Source organism: Dermacentor silvarum, chromosome 10 (assembly GCF_013339745.2).
Source record: "Dermacentor silvarum isolate Dsil-2018 chromosome 10, BIME_Dsil_1.4, whole genome shotgun sequence".
Taxonomy (NCBI): domain Eukaryota; kingdom Metazoa; phylum Arthropoda; class Arachnida; order Ixodida; family Ixodidae; genus Dermacentor; species Dermacentor silvarum.
This window is the reverse complement of record NC_051163.1, coordinates 143764949-143784850: the sequence shown is the minus strand read 5'-3', so window position 1 is coordinate 143784850 and position 19902 is coordinate 143764949. Positions and strand designations below refer to the sequence as shown.

At 47.9% G+C, this 19902-nt stretch overlaps 1 protein-coding gene and 1 non-coding gene across 7 annotated transcripts in view; one reads left to right on the top strand and one right to left on the bottom strand.

Annotated features, from left to right (window-relative positions):
- Positions 1-19902, top strand: part of LOC119431025 (TBC1 domain family member 25-like) — a 330392-nt gene that overhangs the window by 22127 nt on the left and 288363 nt on the right. The window lies entirely within an intron of this gene.
- On the bottom strand, positions 11995-12069 carry Trnas-gga (transfer RNA serine (anticodon GGA)). Its single transcript has one exon. It is a non-coding gene; the product is annotated as a tRNA-Ser (tRNA).

Sequence of the window (19902 nt, the reverse complement as noted above, 5' to 3'; positions counted from 1 at the left end):
TCTTATTTTCTGGGTGTCCAGCTTATAAAATTAAACCTTTGGTACTATTAGAAAAGGAAGCTCTGCGTTTGTGCCTTGGACTCCCTAAGTTTGTTGCAAACAACGTTCTGTATATGGAAGCGCGACTACCATGTTTAATTAGTAGATTCCAAATCCTTACTGTCCAAACGTACCTAAAGTTTTACGATTCTCCCCAAAGAAGATCAATGTATGTTTTCATTAATGAACCAAGTACGTTTTTTAATACTCATTGGTGGCGACTGCACACCCCTCAGATCGTATTCGTACAGGCACAGCTTACACCACTGAATGTACAAATTCAATGTATTCATCCAATAAGTCAATCCAAGAAAATCCTCCAAATTGAATTTGACGATATCTTCCCCTCGAATGCTAAACTAATGCCATTCCAATATTTAAATGACCAATTACAAGATTACCTCTCTCACCAGGAAACAAACAATATAATAGCCACGGACGCTTCAATGTTAAACGAAAAGGCTGGCGTAGGCATCTTTTCTCCTTCTCTTAGTTGGTCCTTTTCTATTCGCCTTCCGGATTACACGACTATTTTCATAGCAGAATTATTGGCGATTGTTTTAGCACTGCGCAAACTACCCCCGAATCAATTATCAGCTGTCGTAGTAACAGACTCTCGATCGGTATGTGTGTCGCTTTCCTCGGCAACGAATTCAACTATCTTAAATGTGTTTCAAAATTTAATCCCTACAACGTTACAAAAAATTAATTTACTCTGGGTTCCTGGACACTGCGGTTTATACATAACGAAATGGCAGATTTATTAGCCAGAACATCTTTAAATGGACCTGTGCTTCATATTTTACCGGATACAGCCTACGTCACTGCATCGAGATTCAGAACGTTTAGCCTACGAAATGACTTAATCAAATTATCGCTGATCCCATCTACAGACTTTCAGCATCTCGGTTTTGGCTGGAATAATCAGTGGTGTCCTTCTCGGCAGTTAGAAGTTACATTCTCCAAATTACGCTGTCGCATCCCGGAATTGAATTTCTATTTACACAGAGCTGGTCTGACGATGTCCCCTCTGTGCCAAAATTGTAAGGAAATTGAAACAATAGACCACTACTTTTTATCATGCCGACGTTATTCAAACCAGAGAACGAAATTACTCGAAGCTCCACTCTGCAAAATTGGATTAAGATTAAGTACACCAGTATTATTATCATTTGGGGCCTCCTCCCTCGGCTATTGTCACAGAGACGTTTGTTGCGCAGTCTTTCAATTTTTAACAGAAACAAGACGATTACCCTGTTAATTATAGTAACCCTATTCTACCTATCAGATCAGTATTCATTTCACTGAAATTTGTTTCTCCAAATTCGTTAGTAACATTGTATTTTTTCTGACCTTGATAATAACTATATTTTTCACCTGTCGGTTAGTCTGACTGCTCGTTGGCACAATACTCTAGGTATACAAAATTTTCTTTGTTTTTGTTTGTGCCTTCTTTACTTTGCGTATCTCATTGTCAAAAAGAATTTTTTTTTAGCTACCTACTGCCGCCCGATTCTTGGCCTATCCCCCTCAGTGGGTGCGAGCCATGGTGAAGGATCATCATCATCATCATCAAGACTCCACGCCGCTATCAAGAACGTCCCTCAGCACACGTGTTTCCATCAGCGAGTGACATGTACCGCCGGAGGTTCTATGCACTACTTGACACAGTGCTGTCTTCGTTAAACAACAAGTATCCACATGATATGTGGCAGCATAAGTCCCACGTTGAGCAGCTTGCCATAGGGAAGGAAGACGAAGCATATATAACCAAGTTCTACGGTGACGACCTTGAACCAGGACGCCTGATTTTGCACAGAGATATGCCGGTTGACATTTTGAGCCAGCAAAGGTAGGCATCATTGCACACATTTGGGGAAGTCGTGCACATGTTTACGGGGGGCAAGGGCGAACACCTGCGAAACGTTTTGCCGGAAATGGCGAAGCTAAAGAAATTGCGTTGGCCATACCGGTCTCGTCGACCACATCCGTGAGGTCCTTTTCTTGCCTTCGGCGACTGAAAATGTACTTGCGGTCGACAACTGGACAAGCCCGTTTGAACCATCTGGCAATTTTTCACGCCCACAAAGAACTCTCCCGCAAAATCAATTGCCGACGGCTTCATTTCCAGATCAAGTTCCCGAACGAAGACTTTTTCAATGGTGGGGAAATCATCGCATCAGACAACGAACTGATGTCTTTAATAGGCGAGAGAAAGGCACCAACTTACAAGTCAAAGCAAACCACCTGGCTTAGAAAACAACGGAAAAAGTTATATACAAAAGAACGAAAATGGGGTACATAACAGCACAAGCAGACTGGGGTCATTTGGGTAAAAAAAAGACGCGTGGTTGCGCTATTTGTAAAACTCCCCAGTCCATGCTGTGCATTTTCCTTATTAATTTTTATTCGTCATATGCTGCATTTGCCTCTCAATAACACAATCCGCGTTGTTCGTATATTTGCTATCGAGTCTTCTCGCGCTTTTGAGATATCGTTGTCTTATTTATTTGCTTGTTAATATGTTTATTTATTTGGGCACCTGATAATTTTTACTCTATAATCCTTTGTTCTGCCTCCGGAAAATAAACGAAACCAGTGGCATAAGGCATGCTTTTGCATGTAATGAAGATATGACGTTATAGAATCACATTGTACTTATGCTAATAATTCTAGTCCTAAGTTGTGTTCAGAAATTGTTATATATCGTTTAATGTACTATGTTACGTCTTATTTTCTAAATAACTGACCTTTCGTCAGAAAAAGATTTCTTGATTGTATCTTTTGTACTAAACCTTTTACAAGGCGTTACATTGCTTTTTAATAGATGTGTACTTGTGCGACTTATTACGCACAATACACATGCATCTCGCTAACGTGTTTAATTGAACTCGCTTGTCGCATGACTCAACCAAGAGACGCGAGTCTCTTGGCGGTGCGAGGGCACTCGGGCTGTAAAACTGAATTGTCTCCTACTCTGAGGTCTTACAAGTACTCATATAAAGCTCGTCACTTCAGTGAACAATCCCAGTGTAACTGTTATGAAAGGTAACACACACACACACACACACACACACACACACACACACACACACACACACACACACACACACACACCACACCACACCACACCACACCACACACACACACACACACACACACACACACACACACACACACACATACACACACACACACACACACAATCATAAGAAGCCAACAATGACACCAAGGACAACATATGGACAGTTACTTGTACTTACTAATTGAATTAAAGAAAAGATAAATTAATGGAAAATGAAAATGGATGAAAAAAACAAGTGTCCGCAGGTGGGGAACGAACCCACGTCTTCTCATTACGCGTGCGATGCTCTCACCATTGAGCTACCGCGGAGCCGTTTTCCCATCCACTTTCTGGGGTATTTATGTTTTACAACTAGAACTAACCCTGGGAGTGTTAGCCAGCGCCACCACTCACAAACCTAGGGGCGGATGTGGAACATCCTTTCTACTCGAAGAGGCGGACATTACTTGCACAAAAAATGAAATGCATAATCGAATAATTAACTAAAGTTCACCAAGTTTTTAACTAATTACCTGATGGCCCATATTGCAATTTACAAATTGCAGCCGTGGAGTTCGCAAGGCGGATCCATTTGGAATTAATTGTCAGGATGACACCAGTTTCGAAACTAACTAATGCATTTCTCCGCAAACTTGGGGAATTAATATCTCGAAACTGATTTCCTCCCGAGAATTCGTTCCAAGTGGATCCGCCTTGCGAATTCCACGGCTACAATTTGTAAATTGCAATATTAGTTAATAACTTAAGGTAATAACTTAAGGTAATTAGTTAAAAACTTAAGAGATTTTTTGTTAGTGTTCGCTGAGACACCCTATATATGCACTGGGTCAGGCCCCAGCCCCCCACCCCCGGAAAAACTTTCCGCCTATGATCGTCAGCTGATTTTATGTTCACTGCAGGAAACCACTGCTAGCTGATTCCAGCTTGCGCCTTCCTCATTTCATGGCCCCACCTGATTGTCTGCCGACCTTAGCACCCAACGGTCACTATGCGTTGTGGGCACGCCCCGCTCCGCCGTAACCTTCGCAGTGCATTCAAGAAGGAACCGCAAAGGGCGTGTTTGATTGCCAATAACCCCGCTTCGCAGGGGCGTAGCCAGAAATTTTTTTCGGGGGGGGGGGTTCACCGGCCCGACCGGGGGGGGGGGGGGGGCAAGCTTCTGCTTTTCTCTCCGTGACGTGATCGATAATAAATATCGGTAGTTTAAGCAGACTCTGTACATGTATATCAAAAACATAGCCCCCCCACCCCTCGCGTGTGCGTGTGCTTGCGAAGAAATTAAGTAAAAAGTAAAGTAAGATCAGAAAAAAAATGTCACAGTTTAGCCCTAAGGGCGAAGCAATGAATGCGATAGCAACACAGCAATGTCATACGAAGTAAGGTGAGCGGCTTTGGTAGCAATATGAATTGTAGTAAACATGAGCTGATTAAGTAAGCAGGTGTGCTGCGGCGTAAGTAGACCGACATGAAGAGAGACTCGATGACCACGAGAAGGCGCGTGTGAAACAATGCTGTTGATAAAAAGCGCTTCCCGTGGGCAGCGCGTGCGAAGGGACACACCTGTAGCGCTGCACTGCCGATCCGGGCAGCATTGCATGTGTAGCGTGCGTTGGAAAATGTGGCCCGACTATTACTAACTGAATGAACAAGCGTGGTGTGAGCGCGCACAAACAAACATGAATAGATCACACTGAATGACTGCAGACAACGACCGTCAAACGTCTGGCAGCAAGCGGATACGCCACAGCGGGCGAAGGTACGTGCGGTCTATCGCTTCAACGGACACTGAGCGGCGAATGCACGGCGCATACAGGTCAGAGCCGTGTGGAGATAAGAGACGGTGCGGACGAGTGACGAGCGCGGTTGTTGGCAGAGTAGAAGTGCGCCCCAGCTCCCTCCGGCGCTGGCTTCCTGCTTTCTTGCTTGCGCGTGGGAGATGAGTGCGTTCGCTCTCCGTGATAGCGCGCGTCCCCGCACGCTTCCGCTCGGACAAACGGCGCGCGGCGAAGATTTTATCTAAAGGGAACCTCACGGCGACGCCGACGGCAGAAATCCGGTTAAAGTGACCATATAATTGCTATCGCAATAAGATACAGTAAGTACGACAGGTACAGTGGCCGTTTGGAGCAACGGTCTCTCATCGCGCCACTGAATGGACCAGTCTTCGAAAACGCATCATTGAGACGACCCGTACGTGCGATCGGAGAAGACATCATTAATTGTTAATTTCCGTTAAGCGTAGATGGCCTCGTCCTCGTCGGGGCCAAGTTCGTTTCACAAGTCAAGGACGGCTATACGCGTGAAAATGCACGTGTGACCAGGCTATACCTACTCCCATAGCAATAGCTTGTTCGCTGCGTCTTTGCGCTAGAAAACTTAAATACGCGCAAAAACGCGTAATGCCTTTTTTTCGAATCTTTCGTCGCCCTGCTCCCTCATACGAGAGGGTTGCATTTCCTGCGGCAAGTGCATGGGCCGCTGTGTCTTCTGCTGTGTGCGAGCGTGCAGCCGTCATTTGCCTTTACTTCAACAGATTCAGAATCGTACAGAATATTCCACCGCACAGCATAGATATGGCATGTGTACGCATTTTAAGTAGTGCGTGCAACTCATTTCTGCTTCACTTACGCCAGTGCAAACAGGAAGCGGCCTTGTACCTCACAGAATCTCGACTGATTGGTGTACTAGTGATGCAAAAATGAACTCCGGTCTTGTTCAGTGCATAGTGCACATAACCAATTTCTCAGGACGCGTGAACTCCGACGAGAACTGTCAGCGCCTGCAACAAGGGTTTACTTACGCTGTACTGCGCACAGCAGTAATCCATGCTTGTCGGCTGTCTGTTTCGTGCATTCTGTTGCGAGTCGGTGGAATTTCATTGCTGTCATCAACCCCTTCGTGTGTACATTTCTGGTTTGGGATTCCACAACAAAACAGCAACTGCCAGCCTTCCGTAATTGCTGGCTTGAGATTCAACAACACAACAGTAATTACCAGCCTTCCGTAGGGGCGCAATCGCAAACAAGAGACGTTTCTCGCGCTGACTAAGCCTACGTTCACACTTGGGAAGCGGCAAGCGGGCGGAAAGGCCAAAGCGGCCGGAAAATTTTTTCCGCGCCTGTCCAAGTTGTTCACATTTGTTTTGCTACCGCCGCGGCCGCCGCTGCCGTTTTCGTCCACATCCATCTAGTCTGCGTACGTTTGTCGGCGCGGTGGCGCTCATTATCGCATTATTTCGAGCGGTATGTTCATTCATTGATCACTTTTGATGACGTACCGTCATCAAAAGTGATCATTTTACGCAACTTCGCCCGTCATCTGCGACCTTCGGTAAATTCCTCGTTGGCGTTCCGTAATTCTCCTCACACGGGCACGGTAGCTCTGAGTCACAGGTTGGCGCCTAGGCGTGATAATATTTCTTTAATAGCTTTTATTTACAAGTTGTAATATCATTTCATCATTTCGTATTGTCGGCGCCTCCAGGACACCAAAGGGGCAACGGGAACACCACATCTAAAACCCGGGCTGGCCCTTGTGTTGGGGCTCGCCAAAGCCTGCGCGTCCTACGTGAGACCTGCGCTCCCAATCTATCGTCGCGACGAGAAAAGCACCCCGCGACTTCTGCAACATACCGTACGCGTGCGAGGAGAATTATGGAGCGCCAACGAGGAATCTGCCTAACTATTGTCTGCCATGGAAGTGGAAGAAGAAATGGCTTTTATACTTCTACCAACTTGTTTTCTAGAAATGGACAGTGAATAAACGTAAGACGCGGACACCTCGGAAACGGCGGTGGTGGGTTCGCCTGGCTTTGCAAAAGCGCGAAAAGTTGGGTCACGCCAAGGCTTCGTTGCCGCACCTCCGGTCGCGCGACGTTGAATACTATCGCGAGTATGGCTGACAGTACGTTTTAGTGCCACTCTTGTCGTAGAGTAAGGGCTGGTTCTTGATCGCGTCGATCAGCCTTACAGCCTACACTTTTGGTGCCATGTTCAATTTTACGACCGGTTGTTTACATGCTAGTGTAGCTTCCAGTGAAGCAGAACGACTTTCCGCCGCGTTTCCGCTTCGCCATGGCGAAAAAAATCGGCCCGAGACCGATTTGGCTCGCCGCCTGTTTTTCTGCCTGTTTTGCCGCCTAGGCGGGGGGATTTTTGCAAGATTTTGCCGCTTCCGACAGCCTCGAGACCAAGTGTAACCGTAGCTACAGAGTACTAGAAAAGCACCCTTCCCGAGCACCCTTCTAGTACACTGTAACGTAGCCTAAGATCCTGCGCGAGCGCGGCCTAACCGGCACCTGAAGGGAAGCGGCGGAAATGTATACCGGAGATTTCGACCACCTGGGGTCTTTAACGTGCACCTAAATCTAAGTAAACGGACCCTCGAGCATTTTCGCCATCATCTAAAATGCGGCTGCCGCATTTGTTGCTTCATTTGTTGCGCATTTGTTGCTTCAGAATGCGGCCGCCACATTCTCGCCCAAAACTTCACAGAGTGTCAAAGCCTTGACAAACACCGTGACAGTTTTTTCCATATGCAGACATGATTCGCTGTAAATTACCAACCCAAACGGAAGCGCCCAGGAATGAAATTGTGATAGTAGCACCGCTTTCATGAATTATGTCAGCGCGAAGCGACGAGAACACAGGGTGGGTAATGGGGGGGGGGGGGAATTTCGGGGGGGGGGGTTTGAAACCCCCCCAACCCCCCCCCTGGCTACGCCCCTGCCGCTTCGGTTGAACGCATTCAAGTACTCCGCGGCGAAGTATTTCTGGCCTATTTTAACATAAAATGCGTTTCAGGGCTCCTTTAGTGTCAGCTAGAATACCTGCTGTCCCCGTTTGTTCTCTGATCCACATCTTCTTTTCCCTCAACGTTACGCCTGACATTTGTCGTTCCATCGCTATTTGCGTTTAGGAAAATAACAGCCAGTAGCGCACCCAGGATCTTCGCCGGGGGGTTTAAATTTTTGTGTGGGGGGAAGCAAGCACTTTGCATAATATGCAATTTTCTTGCTTTAGCCTGAGGAACCCAACAGCAAATAAAATGCCTGATAATTATAATAGTGACACCAAAGATGATGACGATGTTTATTTCTTCGGCGTTGTACTCAAAGTAATTTAAGAGTGAATGAATAAATACAAGACAGTGATAGAGTGTTTTTTGTTAATCAGGAAAATTCGACCTCAGCCACCTCCTGAATTTTAATGACTATGGGAACAGAGCGCTAAAGGTACACGTTGGACTGGTGGGGCTGGACGCGTGGGGGGGGGGGGGAGGTTACAACACCCGAACCCCCCCCCCCCCCCCCCCCCCCATTGATGCGCCACTGATAACAACGGTGGGTAGACAAATACACAAAGAAGTACAGTTCTAGTACAGCTCTTTGCGTTCCATCGCTCTTTCCGTCGTAACTTGTCCTCGAGCTCCTTTGTTACCCTCCAAGTTACTGCCCCATATGTTAGCACCTGTAGAATGCAATGATCGTACTCAGAGAAGGTTTATTCGACGAAAGGCCGATGACGGGTCGAGCGTTTCACCGAGCACAATTTCTAAGCTCGAGCCTCTGCTGCACGCGATGCTGTTGGCAATCCTCCTGTCCAAGTCCAGACGTTCTTCTTCATTACAATTGCCCCATCGGAAAAAGGAGCCATCCTGACGACTTAGTCTGGAGATAAGATCACAGAATCATGATATGGCTTGAGCCGCTGGACGTGGACGGCTTCGCGGTTGCGACGACGCATGTCAGAAGGCGGTGTGGCTTTATGAGGTAGTTCACGGGAGAAGTTTGTTGCAAAATGCGGTGTGGTCCATCGTATTTAGGAAGAAGTTTTGAAGCAAGTCCTGGTGTGCGGTTCGGTGCGGACAGCCAAACGAGGTCTCCCGGTAGAAAAGCTGGGGTCGAGTTGCGGGCATCGTGTTTTGACTTTTGGCGACTCTGATCGTCCGAAGTGAAGCGGCGGGCCAATTGACGACATTCTTCAGCTTGTCTTGCGGCATCCAAGATTGGCCGGTATTCTGATACCAATGAGGTTCGTTTGCCTTTTCGCGCTTATCGCGCTTTGTCAGTGGTCAGAGCGACGGTCCGCTCGCGTTATCAACGGGATCAGCCGGCCGTGAGCGGTGGATGATAAGACTATTCCAAAATAAGTCATAAGACATCGCTACAAAATCGCGGCCCTGCACAGAGTCCAGAGGCTGACTGGTGATCACGAATTCTTGTACACTTGCCATGCTATTGAACATTACCTTTGTTTTCTGTATAGTAATCTTCAACCCTACTCTTACATATTCTTGGTTAAAGACTTCAGTCATTTGTTGCAATTGATCCCCAGTGTTGCAGAACAGGATAATGTCACCTGCAAACTGAAGGGGGTTGTGATATTCGCCGTTGATCCTCACTCCTAAGCATGCAGTGAATAGCATTGCAGAGATTGTCTCCTTGACCGTTACTTATTGCAAGAACATTGTCTTTTGTTCTTCCTGTGTTTTGTGCCACATGCCATAGGGACTTATGTAGCACAGCTTGTGCAGCAAGCCCTTCTGTTTGCCTTCAGTGTGAGACATATGAGAAACTCGCTGTTGTCGATTTACTGTACTTGCAAGAATATAATAACAGCCACCGATATAATGCGAAGTATACTGCATTTCTAAGCCCGAGGGGCGCGGGGTCAAATCCCGGCCGTGGTGGCCGCATTTCGATGTGGGCGAAATGCAAGAACGCCCGTGCAACATGCAAACAAATCATCGCCCAGTGGCGCTCACCGGAAGCATCATCGACGTCACTGCTCGCTCCTCCGTGATTGGTTAAAACAATGTTGCAGATAACCACTGCACTGCAGCGAAAATGTATTAAGATTTTATTTTATTTTTGTTTGGTGTCCTTTTTATATTCAAGCATGCAGTATATTCAACTACAACCGCGAAACACGGTAGCGGCTTCAGCTCTTCTTTCGCCTCGGGTATCCCAGTGACAACAACGACGTCTTATTTATTTGATTTATTTATCAATACTGTAAGCCTTGAAGGGCTTATACAGGGGGTTGCAGCAAGCTCAAAACAAAAAGGCAGCGGTTACAATCGACACACCAGGTAAGCAAAAAGTAAATACAAGGAAACAATGGGCACGCCATGTAAGAAGTGTAAGAAGTTAATACAGAAATGCACATTGAGTGTGTCGTGTAATGTACAAACAGTATCGAATGCAATAAATACTAACATATGTGCATGCAATAGACAAACGTGCGCAAAACCGAGCGCAGGAAAGTACGAAATAACTTACGGGCACCGGCGCGTGTGGCATAAGTTGCGGCATGGCAATGCGCCATTGCTAAATTTGTGAGCCAAGACGACAACAATGTGTTCGTCATGACTCGAGGTGCAATTCGACACGAATGAGTACACAGATTGTGAGCAAACAATTGGAAGGGAATTCCAGAGCTGTACTCTTAAAGGAAAGAAAAAAAATATATAGCATGGTTAATTCTACTGGAGTGACGTCCGGAGGGCACCAAGTAGTCCAATTTTGTTAAGTTTATGTGGTCATGGTAAAGAAGATAAGGGGAGGCCAACTTCCTCCGACAAGCAAGTGTTGGTATGCCTGCTTGGGTGCGAAGCGCAGTCATACCTTGAACACTTTGTGTAAATGAACCGGAGCGCCCTGTGCTGGATTTTTTCTGATGCCAAGTTTAAATATTCTTGATGCGGGTTCCATACTATGCTGCCGTAGTCTAATATCGGCCTAACCAGAGTCTTAGAAGTAGTTAATTTCACTGAGCTGGGGGCTATCGCTAGTTTTCTTTGTAAAAATCCGAGTTGTTTGGACGCGTGTGCGCAAACGTTATTGATATGTACGTCCCATTTCAACGATCTTGTTATTGTGACACCTAGATATTTGACGGAGTCAACTCGTTCTACGGACGTAGTCATTAATTGAAATTTAAGGGCTCTTTTTTACGTGTTACAGTCATACACATAGTTTTCTGTGTGTTACTTTGCATGCCCCAGACTTGTTAAGCTTTGTCTGTTCATCGACTGTTTTAACAGGTGTGTAAGGACGCAGTCCTCCCCAAAAAGCCTTCTTGTCACCCATACATGTATAGACGTCGTTAATATTGTCACGAGCGGCGATCCTGTGGTCGGTGCTTGGACCGACGGTGTGGCTATCTGGTGTGCACGCCTTACCATTGCTGTAGCGTTGTGCGCCTTGCCTTGTAAATATATACATTGTGTATAGAATCTCCCCGTAACATCTTTGGTGGAGGTGCTGGGTAAGCTTGCTACAACACCGGGAACTGGATCTTCGCAGCGGACGGCGCGTTGCTGCCACCACAGTGACCGACCAAGCGACCCAGTGTGAGCAAGGCCCTTCACCGGTCATTCTCTTGCACCCTCGTGATCCCGGGAAATTCAACGGCACAAACGACGTGGACGTCGATGAATGGCTGGCAATGACGTAATAGTTCAGCGGAAATCCGCTAGGTGGATATAAGTAATTAAAGGAAAACTGAGACATCCACCCAAATGTAGCAATTTGCTACAATGGAAACCCAACCGGGTTCCTCGAAAGAAAGCCTCGCAGTTGAAGAAAATTCGTCCTGGTCCGGGACTCGAACCCGGGACCACCGCCTTGTCGGGGCAGCCGCTCTAGCATCTGAGCTAACCAGGCGGCTAGCAGATGGCAGGGCAAAGTCGAATTTGTCGACAACTCGAAGCAAAGGCAACTGTATGACGTAATAGTTCAGCGGAAATCCGCTAGGTGGATATAAGTAATTAAAGGAAAACTGAGACATCCACCCAATTGTAGCAATTTTCTACAATGGAAACCCAACCGGGTTCCTCGAAAGAAAGCCTCGCAGTTAAGAAAAATTCGTCCTGGTCCGGGACTCGAACCCGGGACCACCGCCTTTCCGGGGCAGCCGCTCTACCATCTGAGCTAACCAGGCGGCTAGCAGATGGCAGGGCGAAGTCGAAGCAAAGGCAACTGTATGACGTAATAATTCAGCGGAAATCCGCTAGGTGGAGATAAGTAATTAAAGGAAAACTGAGACATCCACCCAAATGTAGCAATTTGCTACAATGGAAACCCAACCGGGTTCCTCGAAAGAAAGCCTCGCAGTTGAAGAAAAAATTCGTCCTGGTCCGGGACTCGAACCCGGGACCAACGCCTTTCCGGGGCAGCCGCTGAGCTAACCAGGCGGCTAGCAGATGGCAGGGCGAAGTCGAATTTGTCGACAACTCGAAGCAAAGGCAACTGTATGACGTAATAGTTCAGCGGAAATCCGCTAGGTGGAGATAAGTAATTAAAAGAAAACTGAGACATCCACCCAAATTTGCTTCGAGTTGTCGACAAATTCGACTTCGCCCTGCCATCTGCTAGCCGCCTGGTTAGCTCAGAGGTAGAGCGGCTGCCCCGGAAAGGCGGTGGTCCCGGGTTCGAGTCCCGGACCAGGACGAATTTTCTTCAACTGCGAGGCTTTCTTTCGAGGAACCCGGTTGGGTTTCCATTGTAGCATTTGGGTGGATATCTCCGTTTCCTTTAATGGCTGGCAATGTATGAGCGCTTCAGCCACACTAAGTGGGAGCCGACGATAATGCTTGCGAATGTCATCTTTTATTTTGCGGGACGCTGCGCGACTCTGGTTCGAGACGCTTGAGGCAGATCTGACAAGTTGGGACGTCTGTAAGCAGAAATTACGCGATCTATTTGGGAGACCTATCGGACGACAACTAGCGGCCAAGAAAGAACTCGCAATTCGTGCTCAGACGTCCACAGAGCCCATGATTTCAGGGGACGTGTTGCCTCTGTGCCCGCAAGGTCGACCAAGGACATGGAACGAAAGCGGAACAAAGTGGGACACGTACTGAAAGGCATAGCCGATGACGCGTTAAATCGTCTACTGTCTATGAACTCTGTCTACCTTTGGCCGCCTCTCCGGAAAACTAGCCAGTGCAGGCCCCCGGAGGTGACGCTGCATTTACGATCCCGGCCTGAAATCCTCTGATTGTCCCTCATACCCGATGCAACCTTCTTGGAAGTTCTGGTTTGATGGTGTGGCAGTTACCGCTCATTGTTAATACCCGCGCAACGAAATTTCTGTAATGAGCTCGAGCCTCCGGCGCCCGCCTCCAGAAAAGTCCTGAACGCCCCGGCGATTTCACTTACCCCTCCGAGTAAGCCGACGGGATGGACCCTTCGTGCTTGGAATGTGCACTGCACGCATTATCATTTCGGGCCACACACATCTGTTCTTTTGCTGTCCTAGAACAGTGCCCCCATGCCTTTTGGCATCGACTTTCTGTCCACCCCGCTATGACTGCTCCGCGGGACTTCTCCGGCTAGAACTTCCTTCGTGCTCCGACAACGTCGATGCCGGCCCATCCGCCTACGCTCCGCCTAGTTTCTTCGACTGCCTCCGCAAGCCGTAATATACGTCCAGCCTTTCCGTCCATACCCGACGGCGACTACGTTGCCTTCCCTATTCCTGAGGTCGCCATGACACGCAACCTCGCGCTCCCCTATACGGTGGTGACAGTTACAAAACAACCGCCCTTTTTCCCATCCTCAATTTTGGATTCTCGACGGAAGTTCTCCCTCGCGGCATATCACTCGCTCATCTGAAACAAAGTTGACCCCAGAATCGATCCCATGGCACATTTTCAGTTCAGTTTTATTTCCTTAAAGACCCCTTAGGGGTATTACATAAGGGGTGGGTACAGTTTGATGCAACAGAACACAGGTATTCAGAAAACTACAAGAAAGCTACATTTCGCAAGTGCAAAAAAAAAAAAAAAGACAGAAAGAAGGGGAAAAAAAATGACGCGGTGAAAAAAGCTGAGTATTTTTCAGCCAACAAGACACATTTTCGAAGAACGATGTCGGGCAGGTGATTTCAGCGACGTGGGGGAGGGCGTTCCAGTGATGCTGGCGGGGAAAAAAAAAAAAGACGAAGAAAAGTAGTTGTATGGGAGCGTGGCCGTAGATTGTAATGGGTGCCCAGTCGTAGCGATATGCGTGCGGGTGGTGTGATATGGCTCGTGAATTAGGGAACGTAAAAGACTTATGAAAGAGGCAAGGCTGGCTGTAGCGCGACGACGTGCAAGGGGCTGGAGATCAATTTTCTCTTAAGGATGATACCTTACGTCCTATGAGTATGATGATTGGATGTATCCGACGACGCGGTTTTGAAAGGACTCGAGCGCGTTAACAGATAGAGTGATATGGATTCAGATGGGTGATGCGTATTCAACTTTCGGTCGGGTAAGGGATTTGAAAGCTAGGAGCATAGAGAAAGGAATTCAACAAGAGGGGGACACTCCCATAGAGCCAGCGGCCGAATTGACTGCAGCGTGCCAACGGCGGTCGGTGTCGATCACTTACATCACTTCCGGTTTCGGTTGTTGGGCGCGCGTATTTTGAACGCAAGATAGCACGCCGGCTGCGCCCCCCCCCCCCCCCCTTTATTTTTTTTTTTTGCTCTTCGTGCAGAATCGGTTTATTTAGTAAAAATGATTTCGACGATCTCGTAAGTCCCATCGAATCTGTGCCACGTGCAATTTCACAAAGTAGAACGCAAGACCTTTTGTGCAATGAGGAAATATTTATTTGCTCCTATAAAAGCTCGTTCCGCGCTTTTTGTGCGTTCATCCAACGTTGTGACACAGCAGGTAAGGCAGTAGTTCCTGTACGAAGCTCCACGGACGGCACCAGCTGAAAAAAAAGTAAATTACAGCATGTTACATTTGCAAGCACGTAACAGCATGTTACAAGCATGAGTCATTTGTTATTATATATAGAATACTGCGTGTAGAGCGAAACGTGCGAAGCGGTGAATGGGCGCTTACAAACAAAGCAATTCGCTTTTACATACATGGCGTAGAAATACCCGACTCATCCCAAACATATATGAAAACATCTGATCTCCAAGCGTTCCCCCCTTTCCGGGCATTATTTCCCGTACTTTGGCACCACAATACACGGGCGACTTCGCGTTTTCAAAACTGGCCTCAGGTTATGCGACGGTACGCGACATACACAGAGACGTCGCAACAGGCACTCAAGACAAATGCTGGGGCAAAGCCTGTTTCAGTCCTTTAGAAGACGGAATTTTCGAATTACAAGTGATTGTCCTCGGCGTTATCTTTCGCGCGTTCTGCCGGCGCCAGCAGCACACTCCCATGTTATCACTCTTGGCAATCGCCCATCGCGTTTTCAACAGGCGTGAGTACCGAAAGAAGGTATATGTTGTTGCGGGGCCACAAAAAACGTCACAAACTTAATCTCTATAAGATTCATTACACGCCAAACTAACTTTATCACCACGGCCGAGCTGCTTATCGCTAACGCGTCACAGCGCGCTGTGCGGCCAGCGTGCCTCAAAGTACCCCAGAAAGTAACGAAATACTCTTCAGTAACGTATGGGTCAGAGAAGAGCGGCAAACTCTCCTAGTAAGATGCACTACACTGCGCACTACGACGAGTGTTTCTCGCTAATGCGTCACAGCACGCTGCGCGGCCAGTGTGCCTCAACAGAACCGAAATAAGTTACAATAATCCCCTAGGAAGCTTCGGAACACATGTCCCAGCACGATTCATTAACTCAATTACTGCGCCAGGAGCGCCGAGCTGTTTTCGATAACTGCGTCTTAAGTCTCGGTCCCAGTGCCGTAAGCTAAATGCGTCGTAGACTGTGAAACCAAATTTCTCACCTTGCCGTAATCCAATAGTGCAGTGGTGTCTTGTCCCAGTGCAAAAGGAACGAAGCATACGCCGGGAGCCCACAAAACCAGGCTACTTTACAAAAAAAGGGGACAGACGGGTCGCCGCGGGCGAGCGCTCAAACGCGCGCGCGGCCGCACTCGCTGGCTTCGGGGACTGTCTGGCGGATCACGCATGTATCTGGCGCGTCATTGACCTGTGGCTAGGTAAGGCTAGGAAAAGAAGTCGCAAAGCTTAAGTTCATTTATACGCAAAACGTTTTAGTTTTCGTGGCAAAGAATTTAAAAAATAAATCAATGCCTGATAACTTAAGTTCACTTTCTTTTTTTTTTTTCGATGCTTGCGGCAGCTAACGTTCGGTGTCAAAAGTATAGCGTGACGTATGGTGACGTGTTCCTGTTGCCAGTTTTTGCCGAGTGTCCCCTCTTGTTGAATTTCTTTCTCTATGCTAGGAGTTTCACGTTCTGCGGGGCGTCACGCAAGTGTCGTCTCATGAAGCCAAAAGTTCTGTTAGCTGATGAAAGTATGTTGGAAATATGCGTACCCCAACTGAGATCATGGGAAAGTGTTACGCCCAAGTACTTAAATGATTCTACTGATTCTATGGGAACGTTTACTATTGTATAAGAGGACAGGAAAGGGTTACGGCGGCGGGTAAAAGATAAATGCTTACATTTGTTGGGATTAAGAGTCATTAACCATTGTTCACTCCAAGACTGCACGCTGTTAAGACTTTGTTGTAAGTGTTTTCATCAGTAGCATTAGAGACCGGATGGTAAATCACGAAGTCATCGGCGAAATTCGTATCTTGCAAGATACATGTAGGGTAAGTCATTAATATAAATTAAAAAGAGAAGAGGACCGAGAACTGATCCCTGCGGGACACCAGAAGTTACAGGGAGAAGAGTGGATGATTTGTCATTTATAGAAACGAATTGGTAGCGATCAGTAAGGAATGCTTCGAGCCATTTGAGTACGTCACTGTGCAAGTTCAAAGAAAGTTTTAGTAGTAAGTGGCGGTGAGAAACTTTGTCAAAGGCCTTTTCATAGTCCAGAAAAATAGCGTCAGTTTGTTGGTTAGAGTCAAGGTTTATATGCAAGTCGTGTAGAAACAAAGCTAGTTGCGTTTCGGTAGAGAAGCCCTTACGGAACCCATGCTGTGCCGAATGAAAAAATTGATTGGCGTCCAAGTGATTCATGATCAGAAATAATTCACATCCGAAATAACCTCAAGATGGCCTCATTCAGCATTATTTACGCTCAGCAGTATTGTTTAAACAAACTGGGACAGATTCGAGAGGTAGGCTTCAACCCATGAAGCATTCTTAGGATTAATTCCAATGGATTTGAGTTTGAAGATTAGTAAAGAGCGTAGAAGGCGGTCAAAAGCCTTCGAAAAATCGATAAACATTGCGTCAGCTTGCAGTCTCCAATCGATTATTGTAGCAAAGTCGTATATAATTGCTAAAAGTTGAGTAACAGTTGAAAGCTCTTGCCTGAAGCCGTGTTGTCTGAAGTATAATAGGTTCATGTATTTAATAGGTTCATGGATATCCTTTGGACATCCACTGCCGGGACATGGATATCCTGGGGATGTGTCGAATAGGTCCGGCGGACGTCCTCACATGATCGTTTGGCCGCACTTTCCGTGTCCTGCGGACATGCAATCATGGGGACATCTCGCTCATCGCAATCTTGCTCATCGATCTTCTCGCAGTCTGCATACTTTAGCTTATCGCGCATGTAACTTATCGAACTTATCGGCCCTTCTGCGAGCTCTCCGTTTGTGGAATGACTTGTATCAAAGCGAGATCACAAAATGTGTTGCGATAATCTTTAAAAAATATTGTCACGTAGTAGTGACGGTAGAGAAAACAGTCACAAAACTGTGTATGACGAAACTGGTTGTTTATTGGGCGAACCTGTGCCCACAAAAGCAAGCTACACTCAAAGCACAACGATAGCGGCGAACACAGTCGTCGATCGTCGAAAATCTGATCAGCGGCGAAACGCGTCGGCTTTTATACCTGAGTCATCGAAGGTTCCAGATTAATCCCTGATGCCCGCGTGTCTTCCAGAAAGTTCTAGACAATTCGCGTCGCTCATACAATCAGATTTCATGGGCGTCGGTGACCACAGACGACGGATAGAAGCATTGATAACGTCCGAGAAGCTTCCAATGCAGGCGCGTCCTGCGCCGAGCGATAACGTTTAACATTTGTCAGCCAATGTTGAAAGCGGCTACCGGTGAAAGATAAACATGTGTACGTGTCAATACCCTCCCTTAAAAAGCATCGTCCCGATGCTACAAACAAACACGAAAGCGAAAACAAAACCATGCGTAAAACAAAATAACAAAAAACAATAACAAAGTAACAAAGTACCTAAGTTTGTCAGCGTGCGTAGAAAGGCTTAAGACGCACCACGTGGATGACTTCAGGTCGTGCCCGGCGCCGCTGTGATTGCGAAATGCCGTCTGGCACGACCTCATAGTCCAGTGCGCCAATACGTCGGGTGATCTTATATGGTCCGAAATAGCGACGTAACAGCTTCTCGCTAAGTCCTCGTCGGCGTATCGGAGTCCAGACCCAAACACGGTCACCGGGCTGGTACTCGACGTAGCGTCGTCGAAGGTTGTAGTGTCGGCTGTCGGTCCTCTGCTGGTTCTTGATGCGCAGGCGGGCGAGCTGTCGACCTTCTTCGGCACGCTGCAAATAGGTGGCAGCGTCGAGATTTTCTTCGTCGGTGACGTCCGGTAGCATGGCGTCAAGCGTCGTTGCCGGGTTCCTTCCGTAGACCAGGTTGAACGGCGCCATGTGCGTCGTTTCTTGCACGGCCGTGTTGTATGCGAAGGTCACGTACGGAAGGATGGCATCCCACGTCTTGTGTTCGACGTCGACGTACATTGCCAGCATGTCGGCGATGGTTATTTAGGCGCTCGGTGAGGCCATTCGTCTGCGGGTGGTAGGCGGTGGTCCGGCGATGGCTTGTGTGGCTGTATCGCAGGATGGCTTGAGTTAGTTCTGCCGTAAAGGCAGTACCTCTGTCGGTGGAGGACTTCTGGGGCACCGTGACGCAGGAGGATGTTCTCAACGAAGAATCGGGCTACCTCGGCAGCACTGCCTTTGGGCAAGGCTTTTGTTTCGGCGTAGCGGGTGAGGTAGTCCGTAGCTACGACGATCCATTTATTCCCGGACGTCGACGTCGGAAAAGGCCCCAGTAAGTCCATCCCAATCTGCTGGAACGGTCGGCGAGGTGGCTCGATCGGCTGTAGAAGTCCGGCTGGCCTTGTCGGCGGTGTTTTGCGTCGCTGACAGTCTCGGCATGTCCTTACGTAATGGGCGACGTCGGCAGAGAGGCGAGGCCAGTAGTATTTTTCTTGTATCCTGCGAGCGTGCGGGAAAAACCGAGGTGTCCAGCCGTTGGGTCGTCATGGAGAGCTTGCAGAACCTCTGGACGCAATGCTGAGGGTACCACGAGGAGGTAGTTGGCTCGGAGAGGCGAGTTCTTCTTTAGGAGAATGTCGTTTTGCAAGAAAAACGACGCCAATCCTCGCCTGAACACCTTCGGCACAGTGACGGTCTTGCCTTCCAGGTAATCTACAAGGTTCCTTAGTTCCGGGTCGGCTCGCTGTTGTTCGGCGAATTCGTCGGCACTGATGGGTCCCAAGAAAGTGTCGTCATCCTGGTCATCCTGTGGCGGCGGTTCGACGGGGGCGCGAGACAAGCAGTCGGCGTCAGAGTGCTTTCGCCCGGACTTGTAAACGACGGTGATGTCGAATTCTTGAAGTCTCAGACTCCATCGTGCGAGGCGACCTGAAGGATCCTTCAAGTTAGCTAGCCAACACAAGGCGGGTGGTCGCTCACAACTTTAAAGGGCCTGCCATAGAGGTAGGGGCGAAACTTTGATGTAGCCCAGATGATGGCGAGGCACTCCTTTCTGTTGTGGAATAATTTGCTCCGCCTTCGATAGCGACCGGCTAGCGTAACTTAAACCCTTTCTAGTCCATCAGTCCTCTGCACAAGCACGGCGCCGAGTCCTACGCCGCTTGCGTCGGTGT